This window comes from Bos grunniens, chromosome 1, assembly GCF_055505025.1.
Source record: "Bos grunniens cultivar Pamir isolate PY7600 chromosome 1, Bosgru_T2T1.0, whole genome shotgun sequence".
In the NCBI taxonomy this organism is placed as follows: domain Eukaryota; kingdom Metazoa; phylum Chordata; class Mammalia; order Artiodactyla; family Bovidae; genus Bos; species Bos grunniens.
Genome location: NC_141165.1, coordinates 32,774,645 through 32,789,882, shown reverse-complemented (window position 1 = coordinate 32,789,882; position 15,238 = coordinate 32,774,645).

Genomic DNA, 15,238 nt, shown 5'->3' with positions numbered 1-15,238 from the left:
GATACAGAACAATGAACTGGTTCAAAATTGAGAAAGGAATATGTCAAGGCTCTACAACATTATCATGAGAAATGCTAGGCAGGATGTAGCACAAGCTAGAATCAAGATTGCCAAGAGAAATATCAGTAACATCAGAGATGCAGATGACACCACCCTAATGGTAGAAAGAGACATCAGTTTGCCAACAAAGGTCCATATAGTCAAAGCTATGGTTTTTCCAGTAGTCATGTATGCATGTGAGAGTTGGTCCATAAAGAAGGCTGAACACTGAAGAGCTGATGCTTTTGAACTGTGGTGCTGGAGAAGACTCTTGAGAGTCTTTTGGACAACAAAGAGATCAAACCAGTCAACCTAAAGGAAATCAACCCTGAATATTCATTGGAAGGACTGATGCTGAAGCTGAAGCTCCAATACTTTGGCCATCTGACACAAAGAGCTGACTCTTTGGAAAAGAACCTGATGATGGGAAAGACTGGGGGCAGAAGGAGAAGGGGGTGACAGAGGATGAGATGGTTGGATGGCATCATAGACTTAATGAACGTAAGTTTGAGCAAACTCTGGGGGCTGGTGAAGGACAGGGCAGGCCAGTGTGCTGCTTCTACAGGGTTGCAAAGAGTCGGACAGGACTGAGCAACTGAACAACAGCAGCAAGGACTGCAAACCTTTCATGGATAACGCTGCTTTGTAAAGTTTCTCAGCCCATCTGCACCTGATCCAGGCAGCTGTCTCATAAACGTGTTTTGTGGGCCACAAGGCCAATCAGTGAAAGGTTGTGACTGAATCAATAACAACTCAAAATGAATCTTCTACCAATGTCGGGTCAGGAGCTATCTACCCATATTCTTACATGAAAAATGTACTTGTAAATTATATTATAGACAGCCCACTGAAAATACAAACAAGAATAAAAATACTGTATTTTTTGGAACCATTTCTGTTTCCATAGCCTTGATGCCATGTTTACAAACCTGTTGCTATAGTTTCATAAACTTGAACAACAGGTTCCTACATGTATGGGTCTTGTTGCTACTAACTGTAAGAAATAGATACAGAATTGAACAGTCACGGAGGAGAGAGAGAAATACAACACAACAGTCATTGGAGTAGTTGAGCTTACGTACTAGTGATTCTCAAACCAGAGTCGTCCTGTCCCTAGGGAGACCTCAGAATCACCTGCCACTATATATTATGTCCTAGGATGATGACAATGATCCCTCACAGCCTCGTGCTCTTTCACTAATGTATTTTTTCACTAGTGTAATTTTTCTTATCAAGAGGTGGGCTTCCCAGGTGGCGCTGATGGTAAAGCATCCACCTACAATACAGGAGATAGAAGAGATGCGTGTTCAGTGCCTGGGTTGAGAAGATCCCCTGGAGAAGGGCATAGCAATTCATTTCAGTATTTGTCTGGAGAATTCCATGGACAGAGGAGCCTGGCAGGCTACATTCCATAGGGTCAAAAAGAGTCAGACACGACCAGAGTGACTTAGCACGAATGCATGCTTATCACAAGGTGTGCCTATTTCCACTCCACTTAAAGCTGGGCTGTCCCTGTGACTTATTTTGACTTTGGCGCTTTCTGAGTTTTGGACCTACATCCTAAGAGAACTTACAACATCTGTTTTTACCTTCTTGGAAGCCAGATACCATGGAAAAAAGCTGAGGTGGAATGATGAAGTACCATGTGGACAGAGAATGCTCCCAGCCCCCTAAGCATCTTTAACAAGGCCCCAGATATGATGGTTTGACTGAAGGCATCTTGGACCTTCCCACCTCCCAACTGCCGGCTGAACGCACAGCTGAGTGCAGCAACCTGAGGGAGCCCAGGGAACACTAACAGAAGATCCATTATGCCAAACCACACGATCATGAGAAATTAAATGGTTGTTGCTTAAAACCACTCAGTTTGGGAATGATTTGCAACAAGAATAAATACCCGTAACACCTGAGAGCTTTTCTGAAAAACCCACGCACCCCCAACTTCCTCCCTTGAACTCTGTTGTACTACTTACCTTCCTAGGAACTTGAGATTTATCAAGTAAGAATCAATAACATGACCTTTTCTTGCTCTCAGTTTGTTCAAGCGAAGATAATTAGCCATAGTACAAGCCACCTTGTGGTAAGCGCCAAAGTATAAATGTGCAAGAATTTTGTTCTTTATCAGAAGTGACCTTCACCCCTGTCAAAAAAGTTGAGAATTTCTGCTTCAAAGAACCACTGAAAATTATTCTCATTCAACAATATTAAAAAAAAAAAATCAAACCGATTTTAAAAATGGGCAAAAGACTTGACATTTCTTCAAAGAACATAATCAAATGGCCAAAAAGCATGTGACAAGATGATTAACATCGCTAGTTATAAGGGAAATGTGCATTAAAACCATAATAAAATGCCACCTTACATCCATTAAGATCAGATCAGATCAGTCGCTCAGTCGTGTCCGACTCTTTGTGACCCTATAAATCGCAGCACGCCAGGCCTCCCTGTCCATCACAAACTCCCGGAGTTCACTCACACTCGCGTCCATTGAGTCAGTGATGCCATCCAGCCATCTCATCCTCTGTCGTCCCCTTCTCCTCTTGCCCCCAATCCCTCCCAGCATCAGAGTCTTTTCCAATGAGTCAACTCTTCGCATGAGGTGGCCAAAGTACTGGAGTTTCAGCTTTAGCATCATTCCTTCCAAAGAAATCCCAGGGCTGATCTGCTTCAGAATGGACTGGTTGGATTTCCTTGCAGTCCAAGGGACTCTCAAGAGTCTTCTCCAACACCACAGTTCAAAAGCATCAATTTTTTGGCGCTCAGCCTTCTTCACAGTCCAACTCTCACATCCATACATGACCACAGGAAAAACCATAGCCTTGACTAGACAAACCTTTGTTGGCAAAGTAATGTCTCTGCTTTTGAATATGCTATCTAGGTTGGTCATAACCTTCCTTCCCAGGAGTAAGCATCTTTTAATTTCATGACTGCAGTCACCATCTGCAGTGATTTTGGAGCCCAGAAAAATAAAGTCTGACACTGTTTCCACTGTTTCCCCATCTATTTGCCATGAAGTGATGGGATCGGATGCCATGATCTTCATTTTCTGAATGTTGAGCTTTAAGCCAGCTTTTTCACTCTCCACTTTCACTTTCTTCAAGAGGCCTTTGAGTTCCTCTTCACTTTCTGCCATAAGGGTGGTGTCATCTGCATATCTGAGGTTATTGATATTTCTCCGGGCAATCTTGATTCCAGTTTGTGTTTCTTCCAGTCCAGCGTTTCTTGTGATGTACTCTGCATATAAGTTAAGTAAACAGGGTGACAATATACAGCCTTGACGAACTCCTTTTCCTATTTGGAACCAGTCTATTGTTCCATGTCCAGTTCTAACTGTTGCTTCCTGACCTGCATACAAATTTCTCAAGAGGCAGATCAGGTGGTCTGGGATTCCCATCTCTTGAAGAATTTTCCACAGTTTATTGTGATCCACACAGTCAAAGGCTTTGGCATAGTCAATAAAGCAGAAATAGATGTTTTTCTGGAACTCTCTTGCTTTTTCCATGATCCAGCAGATGTTCGCAATTTGATCTCTGGTTCCTCTGCCTTTTCTAAAACCAGCTTGGACATCAGGAAGTTCACGGTTCACATAGGGCTGAAGCCTGGCTTAGAGAATTTTAAGCATTACTTTACTAGTGTGTGCTGTGAGATGAGTGCAATTGTGTGGTAGTTTGAGCATTCTTTGGCATTGCCTTTCTTTGGGATTGGAATGAAAACTGCCCTTTTCCAGTCCTGTGGCCACTGCTGAGTTTTCCAAATTTGCTGGCATATTGAGTGCAGCACTTTCACAGCATCATCTTTCAGGATTTGGAATAGCTCAACTGGAATTCCATCACCTCCACTAGCTTTGTTCGTAGTGATGCTTTCTAAGGTCCACTTGACTTCACATTCCAGGATGTCTGGCTCTAGGTCAGTGATCACACCATTGTGATTATCTGGGTCGTGAAGATCTTTTTTGTACAGTTCTTCTGTATATTCTTGCCTTCTCTTCTTAATATCTTCTGCTTCTGTTAGGTCCATACCATTTCTGTCCTTTATCGAGCTGGTGAAATGAAATGTTCCTTTGGTATCTCTGATTTTCTTGAAGAGATCCCTAGTCTTTCCCATTCTGTTGTTTTCCTCTATTTCTTTGCATTGATCGCTGAAGAAGGCTTTCTTATCTCTTCTTGCTATTCTTTGAAACTCTAGCTACTATCAAAAAAAAAAGAAAAGAACAAGTGTTGACAAGGATGTGGAAAAATTGGATCTCTTGAGTATAGTTGGTGGGAATGTAGGATGATGCATATAATGTGGAAGAGTATGGTGGTTCTGAAAAAATTAAATACAGACCTAGCAATTCTCCTTCTAGGTATATATCTGGAAAAAAAATGAAAGCACTAACTTGAAAAGACTGGTGCACCATGAGGTTCTTGGTAGCACTAGTTACAATAGCCAAGATTAAGGAAGTAAGCCCAAAGGTCCATCCCAGACAATGAATAAAAAATAAAAATATGTGATATATAAATATAGATACATACATAATAGAATATTCTTCAGCCATAAAAATAATTAAATTATATCATTTGAAACAACATGGATAGACTTAAAGAATAATATGTTTAGTCAAATAAGACAAATACTGTATGGTATCACTTATATGAGGAACCTAAAAAATAAACAGCAAATATATGTAGTAAAACTGAAACAGACTCATAGACATACAAAGTAAACTAGTGGTTACCAGAGTGGAGATAGTGGAGGAGGAAAGTTAGGATATGGGATTAAGAGATACAAATTACTCTGTGTTAAACAGATAAGCAACAAGAAATGGCTATAATTTCCTGTGCTGTTTATATATGCTATGTATACAGATAGCACAGGAAATTATAGCTATCATGTGATAACTTTTCAGTTCAGTTCAGTCGCTCAGTCCTGTCCAACTCTTTGTGACCCCATGAATTGCAGCACAATAGGCTTCCCTGCCCATCACCAAATCCCGGAGCTTATTCAAATTAATGTCCATCGAGGCAGTGATGACATCCAACTATCTCATCCTCTGTCATCCCCTATTCCTTCTGCCTTCAATCTTTCCCAACCTCAGGGTCTTTTCAAATGAGTCAGTTCCTTGCATCAGGTGGCCAAAGTATTGGAGTTTCAGCTTCAGCCTCAGTCCTTCCAATGAATACTCAGGACTGATTTCCTTTAGGATAGGCTGGTTGGATATCCTTGCAGTCTAAGGGACTCTCAAGTCTCCAACACCATAGTTCAAAAGCATCAATTCTTTGGCAATCAGCTTTCCTTATGGTCCAACTCTCACATCCATACCTGACTACTGGAAAAACCAGAGCCTTGACTAGACAGACCTTTGTTGGCAAAGTCATGTCTCTGCTTTTCAATATGGAACTGCAGCTCTTGAACCCTCGCACCACAACTACTGAACCCGCACACCTTAGAGCCTGGGCTGCAGAAGAGAAGCCACCACCATGAGAAGCCCGTGCACTACAACTAGAGAGTAACTCCCATTTGCCACAACTACAGAAAAGCCTGCACAGTCAAAATTAAATAAATAAATAAAATTATCTTTTAAAAAGAAAGCATTCCTTAAAAAATAAATAAAATAACATTTGGCACAAATGAACTTATCTACAAAACAGAAACAGACCCACAGACATAGGGAACAGATTTGTGGTTGCCAAGGGGGAGGGGTGGATTGGGAGTTTCGGATTAGTAGATGCAGCTAGTATACATAGGATGGATAAACAACAAGGTCCTTCTATATAGCCCACGGAGCTATATTCAATATCCTATTAAACCATAATGGAAAAGCTTGTATAATTATAACTGGATCACTTTGCTCTATGACAAAAATTAACACAACATTGTAAAGCAACTATACTTTCATAAAAAAAAAAAAAAAGGCCATTTAGGGGTATGTGCGTCTGAACCATAGTGACTCTAGTGTGTCAGCTCCATCTTAGACCCACAGTCCTACCACTCACTTCTCTATGTATCTGAACTTTATCCTATTCACAAGGAATGAGCCCAAGCCCGATAAGTTCCCCATCTATTTTCACCCTTGCCTTTGTCTGATATGAAAACTGGGAGAGTGCCTTTTTCTGATACAGATGTTAATGGTCATGAGACACCTGTGGGGGAAGGAAAAGATCTCAGTTCCAGTCAGTACAGACATGTTTCTCACTTTATAGTCAAATACTACTTTCAGTTTTGTTCCTTTTAAATCTTCCAATACCCATTTCGGTGGTGCACAGTGCAGCTGCCAATGCTTCTGGATTTTCAGTCTTCCTGCCCGATCTTTCCTGCCTGTATGTAACCTACCCACAACAAACTTCATAATTGTACTTCTTGGAGTTGTACACTTAGTTTTTCAGTCTCAAAGTTCCTTCTCAGTTATATTATTTAATATCTCTGTCTCTCACCAAGATGAGAGGGAAGCCTTTATGAATGGACTTAAGTGTTTTGTCCTTACAAAAAAATACTCTCAGCAGCCTCCTTCACCTCCTTTCTCCATGTGATAATATAGTGAAAAGACAGCCATCTGCAACCCTGAAGATACTTCTTACCAGAACCCAACACTGTGGGCAATCTGACCTCACACTTCCCCTTCTGGAACTGCAATTAGCCTCTGCTGCTCATAAGCCACTCAGGCTTTGGTGTTTTGTTACAGCAGCTCACATTGACTAGGTCAGAAATTGGTACTCAGAGGTGAGGGTGTGCTGCTGTAAGGAATACCTGAAAGTGTGAAAGGAGCTTTGGAACTGGGTAACAGATGGAATCTGGAAGAGCATAGAGGTACATGCTAGAAAAAGCCTCTATTGCCACAAGCAGACTATTAAGGGCAGTGGTGCTGAGAGCTCACAAAGGAGAGGAAATCTCCAGGGAAAGCTCCACCTTCTGAGAGATGACCTAACTAGCCACAAACAGAGTGCTGGCAGAGGTGGACAGTCGAGGCTATCCTAATGAGGTCTCAGACAGAAACGAGGAAGATGTTATTGAACAACGGATGAAAGGCAATCCTTGTTAAACAAAGTGGCAAAGAACTTGGCTCCATTGTGAAAGGTAGAGTTTGTGAGTGATGACATCGGATAGTTAGCTGAAGTGATTTCTAAGCAGAGTGTTAAAGGCAGAGACTTCTGAAAAGAATCGTTAAGCAAAAAGAAACTAGTTTTAAGATTTGGAAAACTCTCAGCCTGTGGATATTACAAAAGATGAGAGCCCATTAGGAAGGGAACACTAGAGTGTGGTCAAGTGACCATTTGATAAAGATTTTAGTCTGAGTATGAACCATGGACCTAGTCAGCTATCTCAACAGAAGTCGGGCACTATTCTCCAAGCAAGTGGAAGAATGACCCCAAAGGCAATTCAGAAAGCATCCGAGCTGCCAGTCCACAACAATTCCAGAACAACAGAGAAGGGTTAGAGTGCAGAAGCGATCGCATGATTCCAAAGTCAAAAGACTGGTGCCTGTGGGCCCCATTGCAGCACAGGCTGCTCTGGCTGCCCCTCCAGGGGGTATAAGAGCAAATTTTAGCAGTCTCCCTGTGGGCCTCAGATGATGAAGAATCTTCTTGCAATGTGGGAGACCTGGGTTCGATCCCTGGGTCGGGAAGATCCCCTGGAGAAGGGAATGGCAACCCACTCCAGTACTCTTGACTGGAGAATTCCACAGACAAATGAGTCTGGTGGGCTACAGTCCATGGGGTCTCAAAGAGTCGGAAACAACTGAGAGACTAACACTTTCACTTTCATGTGGGCTGAATGGACTGCCTCCACCTGGGTTTCAAAGGATGAGACTGTCTAGCAGAGTCTCTGGCACAGGACCACAACCTGGCAGAGCCCCAGGATCCAAGCAGAAAGCTGCTTCAGGGCTGGTCCTCTGTGCCCATGGGTAACCCTGCCATCACAGTGGCCCTGGAAGGCACAGCACTAAGCCAAAGAGAACTATTCACAAACCTTAAGATCTCATGGAGTTTGGACTTACTCAGAATCAGTTGCCCCTCTTTTTTCTTATTTCTCCCTCTTGGGAAGGAATGTCTATCCTATGCCTGTCCCACCTTTATATTTTAGAAGCACATAACTTGTTTGGCTTCACAGATTCACAGCTAGAGAGGAACTGGCCTCAAAATGATTGTACCGTGAGTCTCATCCATATCTGATTTAGATGATATTCAGACAGACTTTGAACTTTATACTTTAGTTGATGCCAGACTGAGTTAAGACCTGAGGGAGCCAGCAGTGAGTGGACTGTTGTAGATTAAATGTTTGTGTACCCCAAAATTTATATGCTGAAGTATTAACCTCCATATGATGACATTAGAAATGAGGAGGCCTTTGAAAGGCGATTAGGTCATAAGGGCGAAGCTCCAGTGAATGAGATTGGTGCCCTTATAGAAAAGAACTCAGAGTTTTCGTTGCCCCTGGATCCATGTGAGGATAATGAGAAGTAACTAATCTATGAGGTAGGAAGTCGACCCTCATTGGGCACTAAATCTATTGGCACTCAGATCCTGGAATCCTCACACTTCATAACTGTGAAAAGTAAATTTCTATTGTTTATATGCTATCTAGCTATGGCATTCTATTATAGTAACCCAAACAAAATAAAACACAGGTGTTTTCTCCAATAAATTTCTCTCAATCTAGTCCCATCTTGACATCTGCTTCTCAGAAAACCCAAAATAATATATAGAGGAAAGGAGATAAAAATAACTGTTCTTATTCCTTTAGCCTAGTTTTTTTTTTTTTAATTGGAATTCAACATTCACTCAACAAACATTTTTGAGCACCTAAGCAATGATCCATAGAGTAACCAAAATCAAATATCACAAAGGATTTCTTGGTTATGGTTCTTTTCCCAGGTTCTGTGGTTTTATATTGCATATGAATGACCCAGACTTGGTTCAGTATATTTTTTATAGAGAAATATTAGTTCTCATGGGGAACACATGTATGCTGGTGGTGGATTCATTTTGATGTTTGGCAAAACTAATACAATTATGTAAAGTTTAAAAATAAAATAAAATTAAAAAAAAATAAAAATAAACATTATATGATACTAAAGGAACAAAAATAAAGTTAACCTTTAAGGTTGTCCCAAATATTTCAAATATATTCATGTACAAAGAAAGAGAAAAGACTAAAAAAAAAAAAAAAAAAAACCAAGAAAATGAATATTGATTTCTTAGAGGTAGAAATTATGAATTAGAATTTTGAGTTATTTTCCATGTTTATATGGAACATGTAAACTCGCCATTATATTTTCTAATTATCAAAAATTTATGCAATAAACATTTTGGTAATGTGCAAGATTTCTGTTTTTGAGGTTACTATAGAAAGAGCTAAATTCTTTGAGGCAGATAAGAAAAGGTTACTTTCCAGTTTCAAAGACCTTGGCTAGACTCTTTTAGTGTGTTGCCATGGGAATAAAATAAAAATAAGAATTCCTATGACTTTTTTTAAGTCTAGAAAGAGTCATATACAGTGTTGAATCTCCTAGATTATCTGAATCATCCTTCTTCAATTTGATGTTAATGTTCCCATAAGTCTTACTGTTAAAACCAAGTTTAAGAGCTCTTTCTTACAAACTGTACTATAAACTATGAGAGGCCACTCTCTTATATATAAAAATAAACACACCCTCAATGCTCATTAACATTGGAAAACGTTTAAATTCAATATAATTCTCAAAAAAAAGAAAAATTCTGTGACAGCGATGTCTGTGTTTGAGGTGCCCTTCTGCTCCCTTTCCACTACACTCTCACTTTTTTTCCTTCTTGGTCTTTCTTCATAAAAACTCATCTCTTCACCCTGGCTGCTTTTTTGCCCACAGCAATAAAGTCAGATGTGGCACAAGTCTGTACCTAAAAGATAAAAAGGAAAGGACATTACACTTTTATCCTTGGGAGGTTTCATTTTGCTTGCTTCATTATGTCTACAGCAAGCTAGTCTTTCAACATTTGTGCCATTCAATTTCTCAACCAGAATCCAGTCAAGAACGAAATATAAATTCTTTATAACTCTTGCCAACACCCTGAACAACCACTCAACTGGAGCTCCAGATTAAAAGACCCACTAGATATGGAAAAACACGAAGGTTACCATTAAAGAACTTCGGCACAAAGAAGTCATCAAGTAAGGAACAATAGTGTTATTAGAACAATGAAATAACTTTCTTTTCTTTAAGAAGACAAATTTCACTGCCTAGAGGACTACACAATTTTTAATTTCAAATAAAGAGCTCTGGGCCAAAATCTCCAGCTATAAACCCTTGCTATAATAGACTGGACCAAGACTGCTATGTCCAGGTAGCTCTCAGCGACCGGTGAGGACCATTTGATTTTGTGAGAAGGGAAGTACATTTGGAAAATACAGAGTCAATTTTGGAGGAACTAAGTAATTTTGTATGCATTTCTATGAATTTGACTAGTGTGCCCAGTCTCAAATTAATACATTAAAAAAAGAAATAACTGCTTTAATTACATAAAACCAACTAGACTTTAAATGCAAGCAATCTCATTTCACAATACAGAGTAACAAAGGCAAAACTAAAGGAGGTCATCATTACAAGGTTCTATATTAATTACTCACTTGTAATATAACAAAATTGGACTAAGAATTAAAGAAAGCAAAATACTAATCTCAGCTCCATTCTCTAGCAGCTGTACGAATTAGAGCAAGCAAATTGAAATTCCTTGTCAGTTTCCTCATCTACAAAATGGTTTTTTTATACCTTCTCTGTCAACATCAAGGAATAATTTGATATCTGAATAAGAAAATGGCATAAAAGTGCTTTGAATATCATAAAGCAACAAGATAGAATGATATAATGCTCTCTCCATCTCTCTTTCACCCACACACACAGATCTCAGTTCAGTTCCGTTGCTCAGTTGTGTCCGACTCTTTGTGACCCCTTAGACTAAAGCATACCATGCTTCCCTGTCCATCACCAATTTATCAAAGCCAGGTATGAAGTGTAACTTGGGTGAAAAAAGAAATAAAAATATTTAAGAGAAAATTTAAGATATTTGTTATCTAATTAAAGAAAATAAATCTGTTTTATGTTAATATTTAATATGATTTCAATAGATAAACTATTTTATTTAATATGCATATATGATAAAAATAATAAAATTAGAACTTTACCATATACCATTCACCAAAATAAAATCTATTTGACAAAAACAATGAATTTTTTTTAAAATTTAAACTAACCAGAAAAAAAAATAATCTCTCATATGAAAAGGAAAGCCTTCTAAACATAAAAGGAAAAGTAAAAACTGTAAAACAAATCATTGTTAAAATTTAATAATAAAAATTTAAAATGTCTGCATATCATAACAATATCATAAAAAATTAAAAGGCAAATGACAACATGCGGCAATATCTATAATATGCTAACAAAAGATTGGCATTCTTAACATATAAATAACTCAAAATCAATTAATATAAAGATTACAATCAAAAATTTGATGACAGTTCACAAAAGAATATAGTTAATAAACATATCTTTGAACTGTCAATTTTCACCATAAGAAAACCTGTAAATTAAAATAAAGCATAATCATTTTTCTCCTATGAACTTACAATTTCAAGAAACCAAGCACAATTATAAATGGCTGATGAGAGTTTAATTTGTTAAAGCATTTCTGAAAGGTCATTTGGCCATATAAATTATTTTACGTGTTTAAGACAAATTTGCTGAGTGCCAAATAAAAGATACTCTGCTGCAGACTGGAGAGACAGCAAGATGTGAAAAATTTCCCTTATGATCTGACGGGGAGAAGCCATCATTAAATCGTTTTACAAATAGTTACAGTAATGTAGTAACGGTGTGAGATGACAACTGGAAAAAGGAAATGGACTTGAGATGTATTCTGGATGCAGAAGTCATAGACCTTGATGTGAGATGTGAGGTATCTGCTATCAAGAACAAGTTTCTAACAAGCAATTGATCAACAGCACAACTGAGTAGATGGTGGCTCTTTGACTGGACAGGGTAAGAAGGAAAAGGCTGAGGAGGGAAAAGTTGACCAGATGTGAAAATGTTGGGTGTGACACTCTTGGGAGAATTTCAAAGATGTGAGGAACAGGTCAGAAAAGAGATCTGTTTGGGAAATAGAAATTTGTGAGTTGTCAACCTAGAGTTTATATTTAAGGCCATTAGTATAGAAAGATAGGCTAAGAAAAGAGAACAGAGGGAGAAAGGGATACTGCTGTTGGAACTGCTGAGTTGTGAAGAAAAAGAATCTTGTGGATGTAACACTTGTGAGAAGTCAAGTGAATGCAAGAATGAAAAGCATTTTAGGGGGATTTCCCTGGTGGTCCAGTGGTTAAGGCTCCACATTCCCAATGCCAGGGACCAGGCTTCGATCCCTGGTCAGGGAACTAGATCTCACATGCCCCAGTGAAGTTGGAAGATTCCTGTGTGCCATCACTAAGACCTGGTGCAGTCTAATTAATTAAAAATTTTAGAAAATAAAATGATTTATTAAAAAAAAAAAAAAAACTTTAAAGTAACCTTGGGATTTTGCAGCCTGGGGATCATTGGTATTTCAGTAAAACAGTTTCAATTACTCTATTTCTAGGAATTTATTCTCAAGAAATAATTACAATATTGTAAAGTAAAAAAAATAATAAATAATAAAAAAAGAAATAAAATGAAAAAAAAAGAAATAATTAGATTACAGAATGCATTAGGTAGAAAGGTGTCACAGAATTTTTTATAATAAGAAAACACAGAAAGCAATCTAAATGACTGAAAATAATTAATTAAACTATGCTTCTATAAATAGAATGCTATTAAGTCACTTAAAATGTTTTTGAAGATGTATAGTGTACAGGAAACTTTTCAGGATATTTTTAGAAAAGTAGAATACAAAAGACTATGGCATGATTTCAAATCTTGTAAAAAAAATCACAAATACAGAATTCCACATAAAATATATTTAAAGACAATATATCAAACTTATCTCTCTATAAAGTTATGAATGATTTCTATTGTTTTTTTTAAGTTTTCCTAATATTTCTATTGTGACTGTGTATTACTTTAATAGGGAAGAAACTATAAATTATATATGTTTCAATAAGAGGTTGCCTATGTACCTCCGAGCATCCTACAGTTTTAGTGATATTAAAATCATTTTTCACAATTCAAGTATCTTTCAAATGATGTGTCTGACCAATCAAAGATGTTTTTCATTTTTATACTAAAGGTAGAAAATATTGATCCAATATTTTTTCATATGTCAAAAATTCAGAAATAACAATATTAAAGCCACCAAATCAAAAAATGGTATTTAGTAATAGTTTATTATATATATAAGAACAGTTTGCAACGTAGGTGCTTTCAAAGATCATGGCATCCAGTCCCATCACTTCATGGGAAATAGATGGGGAAACAGTGGAAACAGTGTCAGACTTTATTTTTGGGGGGCTCCAAAATCACTGTAGATGGTGACTGCAGCCATGAAACTAAAAGACACTTACTCCTTGGAAGGAAAGTTATGACCAACCTAGATAGCATATTCAAAAGCAGAGACATTACTTTGCCAGCAAAGGTCCGTCTAGTCAAGGCTTGGAGAAGGCAATGGCACCCCACTCCAGTACTCCTGCCTGGAAAATCCCATGGACGGAGGAGCCTGGTAGGCTGCAGTCCATGGGGTCGCTGAGGGTCGGACACGACTGACAGACTTCACTTTCATTTTCACTTTCATGCACTGGAGAAGGAAATGGCAACCCACTCCAGTGTTCTTGCCTGGAGAATCCCAGGGATGGAGGAGCCTGGTGTGCTGCCGTCTATGGGGTCGCACAAAGTCGGACACGACTGAAGTGACTTAGCAGTCAAGGCTATGATTTTTCCTGTGGTCATGTATGGATGTGAGAGTTGGACTGTGAAGAAGGCTGAGCACCGAAGAACTGATGCTTTTGAACTGTGGTGTTGGAGAAGACTCTTGAGAGTCCCTTGGACTGCAAGGAGATCCAACCAGTCCATTCTGAAGGAGATCAGCCCTGGGATTTCTTTGGAAGGAATGATGCTAAAGCTGAAACCCCAGTACTTTGGCCACCTCATGCGAAGACTTGACTCATTGGAAAAGACTCTGATGCTGGGAGGGATTGGGGGCAGGAGGAGAAGGGGATGACAGAGGATGAGATGGCTGGATGGCATCACTGACTCGATGGACGTGAGTCTGAGTGAACTCCAGGAGTTGGTGATGGACAGGGAGGCCTGGCGTGCTGCGATTCATGGGGTCGAAGAGTCGGACACGACTGAGCGACTGAACTGAACTGAACTGAACTGATTTGCACTGTTGTGCCAATCTCTGCTGTACAACAAAGTGACTCGGTTATACACATATGTGCGTGCATGCATGCTCACATTCTTTTCTTTTTTTTTTTCTCTCCCATTATGGTTTATCACAGGATCTTGAATATAGTTCCCTGTTCTATACATTAGGAACACATGATTTACCCATTCTAAATGTAATAAGTTTGCTTCTACCAATCCCAGACTCCCAGTCCATCCCTCCCCCTCCCCCACCTCCCCCTTGGCAGCGCCAAGTCTGTTCTCTATGTCTGTGAGTTTGTTTCTGTTTTGCAGATAAGTTCATCTGTGCCATATTAATTCCAAGGCTGATATGAAGCTCCGGGGCATGAAGTTAAAAGATGGCTTATAAAGTGAAAATGAGAAAGTTGCTAACCTTTACAGTGAGGGTTTTCAGGAAGCAGGGTATTGGTTAAAAGGGATTATTTCAACAAATTTTAAGGAAGACAACTTGTTGCTTTTATGATGGACAGGGGCATTTATAAGAAATAACCTAAATTAAGGTTTGCCTATGTTCATGAAACAACTAGATTCACTTTGCTTAAATGGCTTAAATGGTTTTGTCTGCTCAGGATGTCTCAAGTTCGGTCTCCATTTTGTATTGAACACATAGAATAAATTTAGGTTATGAGGGAAATGGGAGAGAATGAATGATCCATGGGACAATCAAGGAGAAAGACTAGAAAATAAATGGTCTCCAAGATTTCTTACAAGTACCAAACCCTACACTTAGTAAGGCCAGTCCCTCACAGGAAGGGTTGCATAGAAATGAAGCTTCACTTCTTCTAAAGCCAGGACACCTGAATCTCTACTTCTTTAGAGGATTTTCCTGCTGACACTGCTAACTGGATAAAAAAGAGATCTTAAATTCCCTCCCAAGAGTTA